Source organism: Hylobates moloch, unplaced genomic scaffold, assembly GCF_009828535.3.
Source record: "Hylobates moloch isolate HMO894 unplaced genomic scaffold, HMol_V3 SCAFFOLD_22, whole genome shotgun sequence".
Taxonomy (NCBI): Eukaryota; Metazoa; Chordata; class Mammalia; order Primates; family Hylobatidae; genus Hylobates; species Hylobates moloch.
Genome location: NW_026652297.1, coordinates 8,745,404 through 8,753,563, shown reverse-complemented (window position 1 = coordinate 8,753,563; position 8,160 = coordinate 8,745,404). Strand labels below are relative to the sequence as shown.

General features: G+C 46.2%; 1 pseudogene; it reads right to left on the bottom strand.

Annotated features, from left to right (window-relative positions):
• Window positions 1–1,712: 1,712 nt before the first annotated feature.
• Window positions 1,713–3,539, bottom strand: LOC116461673 (Y-box-binding protein 1-like; annotated as a pseudogene).
• Window positions 3,540–8,160: the final 4,621 nt, after the last annotated feature.

Sequence of the window (8,160 nt, the reverse complement as noted above, 5' to 3'; positions counted from 1 at the left end):
TGAGAAACGCAAGCAATTAGCAAGTCATCGTAGGAAAAACGAAAATGTGGTTTTGTTTGTTTGTTTGTTTGTTTGTTTTTTAACTTTCTTACTGTAATTCAGAGTTGAGCATGATTTGGATTTAGATTACATAAATCTATGGTAAGAGGCACCACCATATTTTCAGTGTTCAGAACCTCAAGCAGTGGAATCACATAGTGGCTAATGGCACAGGTGCTGGGTCCAGGCTGCCTAGTTTTGAATCCTGGTTCCATCACCTTCTAGTTCTGTGACTTTGGGCAAGTCACTTGATCTTTTGCGGCCTCTTTCCCATCACTAAAATAGGGGTGATGATGCTAACAGCACCTGCCTGTTAGGGTTGTGTGAGGCTTAAATGCCAATATACACATAATGTCTACACAGTGCCTGGCACAGAGTGGATGCTATAGATTTTTAAGTGGTTGTTGTTATTATTATTGTTGTTGTTGGAACTTCTATACATCTCAATGTGATCCTGGATCTCTGCCACATGGCAACAAGGAAGTGACTTGACCCCATAGCCCACCAGACAGAGGCCACTCCAGGGTTTATGACTGGCAGCAGTGAGATGCCCTTCCTGTGCCGTGAGGCTATGAGCTGACATCCCCATGATTCAGGCTAGAGGCCTGAGAGGAGTGGGCCCAAGGACCTGGGGGACCCTTTGCACCCCAGCATCCCTCTTTACCTCTGCCTCTGCCTGCCTTCCTTTGGGGGATCATAAGAGCCAATGACTTCTCACATGCACTTCTTTTTTCTGAGACAAGAGTCTTGCTCTGTCACCCAGGCTAGAGTGCAGTGGCACAATCTCAGCTCACTGCAACCTCTGCCTCCTGGGCTCAAGTGATTGTCCTGCCTCAGCCTCCCAAGTAGCTGGAATTACAGGGGTGTGCCACCACACCCAGCTAATTTTTGTATTTTTAGTAGAAACAGGATTTCACCATGTTGGTCAGGCTGGTCTTTGAACTCCTGGCCTCAAGTGGCCTGCCCACCTTGGTCTCTCAAAGTGCTGGGATTACAGGCATGAGTCATTGCACCTGGCCAACTTCTTAGAGGTGGATTTCTGTGATTTGCACCTGGAGCCAGTCTTGACTGGCTGTTTGCTTGATGAAGACCTGGCCTAGGTCTGTGCAGAATTGTTCTTACCTCCACCTGATGAGATTTAAAATGCAGTGCTCTGGACTATGATGAAGCTTGAATTGATTTCTTCATTATGTGTTTCATATTTGGAGTGAAATAAAAAATTCCTCTTATAGATAAAGTCTTAAATATCTTTAACTTGTTAGGGTTTTCTTTTTTCTACTAAAAAATAATACAAGATGAAGCAAGATTGGTCATGAGTTAATTGCTGAAATTCAGTAATGGGTACATGGAAGGGAACTATTACTATTTTTTCTGGTTTTGTTAATGTTTTAATTTTTCCAAAAATAGTTTAGAAAAACACAAAACATGTTCATTGTATAATATTAGTAAAAACTAAATACAAAAAAAGAGAATACCAATCACCATCTTGAGGTAAGCACTATTTATATCTGGGTGGATATTTTGGTGGCCTGATTATGTATTTGGTAGATTTGGTGAATTATTTGGAATGCAATCTCTCTCTCTCCTTCTCTTTCAAATTGCCACAGTTATATATATATGTATATCCATGTTTTTTGACCACTCTAGGGTTATATTATGTATTGAGAATCTGCTTTTTTTTTTATTTAAGACCTTTATTAACAGGTGCTTGCAGTTTGTTGACTTTTTTGAAAAAATCAAGTTGTAAACTTTTATTACAAATTAAAAATGAAGTTCTTAAAAATCTCAACTTGACCAGATATGAAACAATTTAAAAACCTTTAAAGGCGTATTGAGAAAAACCAGGCTTTTTTAAAAAAACACGTTTGTTATTACCAAAAAGAGACGTCTTTAGGTAAAAATAATAAAAACCCCATGCTGCAGAGATAATGCAGATAGTTCTATTTATCTGGTCCACGGGCAAAAAGCAAGCACTTAAGGTCTTCAGCTCCAATCTTTTGTTCATTTCTTATTGCTGGAATTTCATATTTCTTCTTGTTGGATGACTAAACCGGATGATGGTAGAGATGGTAAGCCGGCATTTACTCAGCCCCGCCCTGCTCAGCCTTGGGAGCGGACGAATGCTCAGCTGGTGGATCGGCTGCTTTTGTCTCTTTGCCATCTTGTGGTTTAGGGTTTTCTGGGCGTCTGCGTCGGTAATTGAAGTTGCGGCGGTACCGACGTTGAGGTGGCTGCTGACCTTGGGTCTCATCTCCTTGATTTTCTTTATCTTCTTCATTGCCGTCCTCTCTAGGCTGTCTTTGGCGAGGAGGGCCCCTGCGGAATCGTGGTCTATATCCCCGATACATATTCTGCCTCACTGGTCTACCTTGTTCTCCTGCACCCTGGTTGCCAGCACCCTCCATCACTTCTCCCTGCACAGGAGGGTTGGAATACTGTGGTCCACGCCCATAGGGTCTCCGCATGTAGTAAGGTGGGAACCTTCGCCTGCGGTAGGGCCGGCGTTGTTGGGCCTGGCCTTCGGGAGCACCCTCCGATCCCTCGTTCTTTTTTTTTTTTTTTTTTTTTTTTTTTTTTTTTTTTTTTTTTTTTTTGAGACGGAGTCTCGCTCTGTCGCCCAGGCTGGAGTGCAGTGGCGCAATCTCAGCTCACTGCAAGCTCCGCCTCCCGGGTTCACGCCATTCTCCTGTCTCAGCCTCTCCGAGTAGCTGGGACTACAGGCGCCCGCCACCACGCCCGGCTAATTTTTTGTATTTTTAGTAGAGACGGGGTTTCATCGTGGTCTCGATCTCCTGACCTCGTGATCCGCCCGCCTCGGCCTCCCAAAGTGCTGGGATTACAAGCGTGAGCCACCGCGCCCGGCCCGATCCCTCGTTCTTTTCCCCACTCTCACTATTCTGGTAATTTTGCTGGTAATTGCGTGGAGGACCCCTACGACGTGGATAGCGTCTATAATGGTTACGGTCTGCTGCATATGTACTGCCTTGAACTGGAACACCACCAGGACCTGTAACATTTGCTGCCTCCGCACCCTGTTCTCCTTCAACAGCATCAAACTCCACAGTCTCTCCATCTCCTACGCTGCGAAGGTACTTCCTGGGGTTATTCTTCTTTATGGCAGTCTGGTGTACAAATACATCTTCCTGGGTGTCATTCCTGTTGATGAAACCATATCCGTTCCTTACATTGAACCATTTTACTGTTCCCAAAACCTTCGTTGCGATGACCTTCTTGTCCCCCCGCCGGCAGGCGCCGCCGATGTGAGGCCGCCCGGGCCACCGCTCCCTGCGCCGCTGCCCGTAGTGCCGGGCTTGGTGTCGGCGGCGCTGAGGGCGGGGGCGGCGGGCGGCTGCTGGGTCTCGGCCTCGCTGCTCATGGTTGCGGTGATGGTGACTGGGGCCGGCTGCGGCAGCTGCGGCTCCTCCCGGGGTGTGATGGTAACTAGGCCGGCGGCGGCGGTGGGGCTGCTCAGGGCTCTCTGGGGTGCGCTCTCCGCTCCCGCTACCGATCGAACTGAGAATCTGCTTTTTTATTTAACAATATGTTATAAGCATCTTACCATATCAGAAAAAAATCCTGATTAATCTTTTTCATAACTGCATTCTAGCTGTACCATAATTTATTTAATCAACCCTCTGTTTTGATTATAATTTTTCCTTATTATAAATAATCCTATAGTGACATCTTTGTAGCTTTCTTGCGACATGCTTTATTATTATTTATCATTGCCCCAGGGTAAACTCCTAAAAGTGGACTGTTGGGGTACACATTCTTTCGAGGCTTTGACAAATATTGCCAGATTGACCTCCGGAAAGGTGTTCCGGGTTGCACTCGATGAGCCGTGGCTTGTGACCTTTTTTTCTGTCTTTTTTTCTTTTTGAGATGGAATCTCGCTCTGTCACCCAGGCTGGAGTGCAGTGGCGTGATCTCGGCTCACAGCAACCTCTGCCTCCCAGGTTCAAGCGATTCTCATACCTCAGCCTCTGGAGTAGCTGAGATTACAGGTGTGCGCCACCATGCCTAGCAAATATTTGTATTTTTAGTAGAAATGGGGTTTCACCATGTTGGCCAAGCTGGTCTTGAAGTCCCAACCTCAGGTGATCCACCCGTCTTGGCCTCCCAAAGTGCTGGGATTACAGGCGTGAGCCACCATGCCAGGCCGGCTTGTGATCTTCTGATAAGATAACAGACTAACTGTAGTGAAAGATTGGTGACAAGCTACCTCTTTGGCCTGAATGTCCTGGGTTGCCACGTGTTGAGAACAGATACTGCTTATTTTACTTAGTATTTCCACTAAGAAAATGAAAAGAGTGGACCCAGCACAGTGGCTCACTCCTATAATCCCAGCACTTTGGGAGGCCAAGGTGGGTGGATCACATAAGGCCAGGAGTTCAAGACCAGCCTGGTCAACATGGCAGAACCCCCATCTCTGCTAAAAATACAAAAATTAGCCAGGCGTGGTGGTGCACACCTGTAATCTCAGCTACTCTAGAGGCTGAGGCAGGAGAATTGCTTGAACCCTAGAGGTAGAGGTTGCAGTGAGCGGAGATCACACCATTGCACCCCAGCCTGGGTGACAAGGCAACACTCCATCTCAAAAACAAAAAAAGAAAATAAAAGTATAATCCCAGATTTTCCAGGTCAATTTAGACTTTATCTGAGATAGCTTCCTCATTTTACAGATGAGAAAATTCAGCCCTAAGATCATACAGCTAATTAAAAATGGAAACTTCTGGCTAATTTGTGCTACAGAAGAGCTATTGTGATGTCACAGCCTTAATGACAATTAATAGTCAACATCTGGAGTACTTACTCCATGAATTAATCATTTGATCCTGCCCCAACCCCATGGTGTCTGTACTATTCTATCCTGATTGTACTTTTTTTTTTTTTTTTTTTTTGAGATGGAGTCTGGCTCTGTTGCCCAGGCTGGAGTGCAGTGGTGCAATCTCCGCTCACTGCAAGCTCTGCCTCCCGGGTTCATGCCATTCTCCTGCCTCAGCCTCCCGAGTAGCGGGGGACTACAGGCGCCCGCCACCATGCCTGGCTAATTTTTTATATTTTTAGTAGAGACGGGGTTTCACCGTGTTAGCCAGGATGGTCTCGATCTCCTGACCTGGTGATCCGCTCGCCTCAGCCTCCCAAAGTGCTGGGATTACAGGCGTGAGCCATCGCGCCCAGCCTATCCCCATTGTACTTTTAAGTGAAGGGGTGCTAAAAGGCAAAGTAACTGGCTTAAAGACACAAACTTTCAGGATCCCAGGTGCATTCCAAGCAGACAATTTCTAAAGCCCAGATTTAACCATTAGATTATCAGCACAGATTCTTAACTGAGGGAGGGAAATTTTATCCCTAAATTCCCTTCAGGCCAGACTGGTCCCCACCCAATTTACAGGAGCACAAGTGTGACTGGAATCTTGTACCTGCTATTTTATGCCACCACCCAGCCTCACCCCGTCACTGCTCACCTCTCCATAAGGGATGGATTTTTTTAATCTAACTTCATGTGTTTTTCTTAAACTCATCTGAATGATGATTAGAAAAAAAAAAAAAGAAAACTACGCCACCAGCCTGGCCAACATGGCGAAATCCAGTCTCTATTAAAAATACAAAAATTAGCTGGGCATCATGGCGCATGCCTGTAGTGCCAGCTACTCAGGAGGCTGAGGCAGGAGAATTGCTTGAATACGGGAGGTGGAGGTTGCAGTGAGCCAAGATCACATCACTGTGTTCCCGTCTGGATGACATAGACTCTTTCTCAAAAACGAACAAACAAAAAACCACTACTATTGGCAGGGCGCAGTAGCTCACACTTGTAATCCCAGCACTTTGGGAGGCCAAGGCGGGCAGATCATGAGGTCAGGAGATCGAGACCGTTCTGGCTAACACGGTGAAACCCCATCTCTACTAAAAATACAAAAAATTTAGCCGGGTGTGGTGGCACACGCCTGTACTCCCAGCTACTTGGGAGGCTGTGGCAGGAGAATCGCTTGAATCCGGGAGGCAGAGGTTGCAGTGGGCCAAAATTGGACCACTGCACTCCAGCCTGGGTGACAGAGTGAGACTCCGTCTCAAAATAAATAAATAAATACCCACTACTATTGTCGGGTGCGGTGGCTCACACTTGTAATCCCAGCAGTTTGGGAGGCCGAGGCGGGCAGATCACCTGAGATCGGGAGTACGAGACCAGCCTGACCAACATGGAGAAACTCTGTCTCTACTAAAAATACAAAATTAGCCCAGTGTGGTGCTCATGCCTGTAGTCCAAGCTACTAGGGAGGCTGAGGCAGGAGAATCGCTTGAACCCGGGAGGCGGAAGTTGCAGTGAGCCAAGATCCCACCGTTGCACTCCAGCCTGGGCAACAAGAGTGAAACTCCGTCTCAAAAAACAAAACAAAACAAAAAAAACCCCGCTACTATTCTTGAAGCAGAACCTCAGAACTTTTCAGGGATAGCCCGTGGAGGACAATGTTTGCAATGTCCCTCTCCTTCATCTGGTCAAAGTTGGATGCCCAGACTTTTCGCTCTTCAGCAGCACTGGAAATGACAGACACTCATCAATTGTATATTGTGAATGGTTACTAATTGCCGGCTTTTCCTGGGGTCTTCCTGTCCCAAGAAAAGAGTCCTGGCTTCACTTGGGCTATTATTGGTTAAAACAATGAAAGTGCTCACGATAACAATGAGGAAAAAGTTACTGAGCCCGGAAAGAATGTAATCTGCAAATAATCCCCAGGTCTCTTTGGAGCAAACCAAGGCAGATTTTAAAAGCACTTTCCTTCTTCTGTCCTCAAAGGTAACAAAACATAACGAATCACCACGACTTAGTTGCAGGGCTGGCATTGAAATGGCTGTGTCCATAGCCCTCACCGCAAGGAACAGCAGAGGAAGTGGACCCACTTATGATAAAAGAGTCCTTCATTTCAAATCTTTCCCGTTCCCAGGCATAACCTACACTTAGAATTCTGAAAGAGAACGTGGTCATTAAAGAACAAGACAGCTATAGGCAGATTTCAATCTTATAATAACATTTTTTTTTTTTTGCCAGAAAGGAGCACCCCACCTCATGAATCATCCAACCACTCTTCTTTGTTTGGCTTTTTCTCCGCTCGTTTCCTTTGTTCTATCACTCGCCAATTTTTTTTTTCTGGTTGAGGAAAAACCTTGCTTTGAGTTAATCCCCTGTCTCTGATGCCAAAACCCGCCAGCAACACAACCCACATGAGGTAGGGTGTGTCTTCATCATCAGTATTGCAAAGGAGTGGTGGTCAACATGTCCCATGACATCTGGGGCAGCAAGCTGGGGACAGAGCACCTGGACACCCTTGACCTTCTCCCCAGCATGAGGGGGCAGTCACACAGCTCCCTTGCCATGGGGCAGTCTGCCAATTCACTCATTTCTAGTTGAAGCTGAGAAGGCAATTGAGGAAGGGATGTTAAGATAACACGTGAGAGGGCCAGGTGCGGTGGCTCACTCTTGTAATCCCAGCACTTTGGAAGGCTGAGGCAGGTGGATCACCTGAGGCCAGGGATTTGAGACCAGCCTGGCCAACATGGCGAAACCTCATCTCTACTAAAAATACAAAAAAAAAAGCTAAGTATGATGGCACGTGCCTGTAGTCCCAGCTACTCGGGAGGCTGAGGCAGGAGAATCGCTTAAACCCAGGAGACAGAGGTTGCAGTGAGCCAAGATCACGCCACTGCACCCCAGCCTGGGCAGCTGAGCGAGACTCTGTTTCAAAATAATAATAATAATAGTAGTAAAGATTATAGGGGAGAGATCACCCTAGACAAACCAACTAAATTTTCTTTACCTATTTCTATGTTCTAGTGGGCTGTTCAGACAGATCTTAATGGTTATTCATTAAACATTATTATTTCTATCACTGTGTGCAATGCTAGTCTTCAGCATCCCACATGAAAGGGCATTATGCCTGTTGATTATGGCTTGCTAATTCTTTTGTTAGGTGAGGCCTGCGGCTCTCAGGCTCAGAATAGTTCCCAGATTCCCCTCTTCATTCTTTTCTCTCCGTCTTTGCCATCATCACCATAGCATCATGTCAGTCCCTGCCCATTACTCTCTCCTCAGTGGTTTCATTAAAATTTCTCAATGTTCTTGAA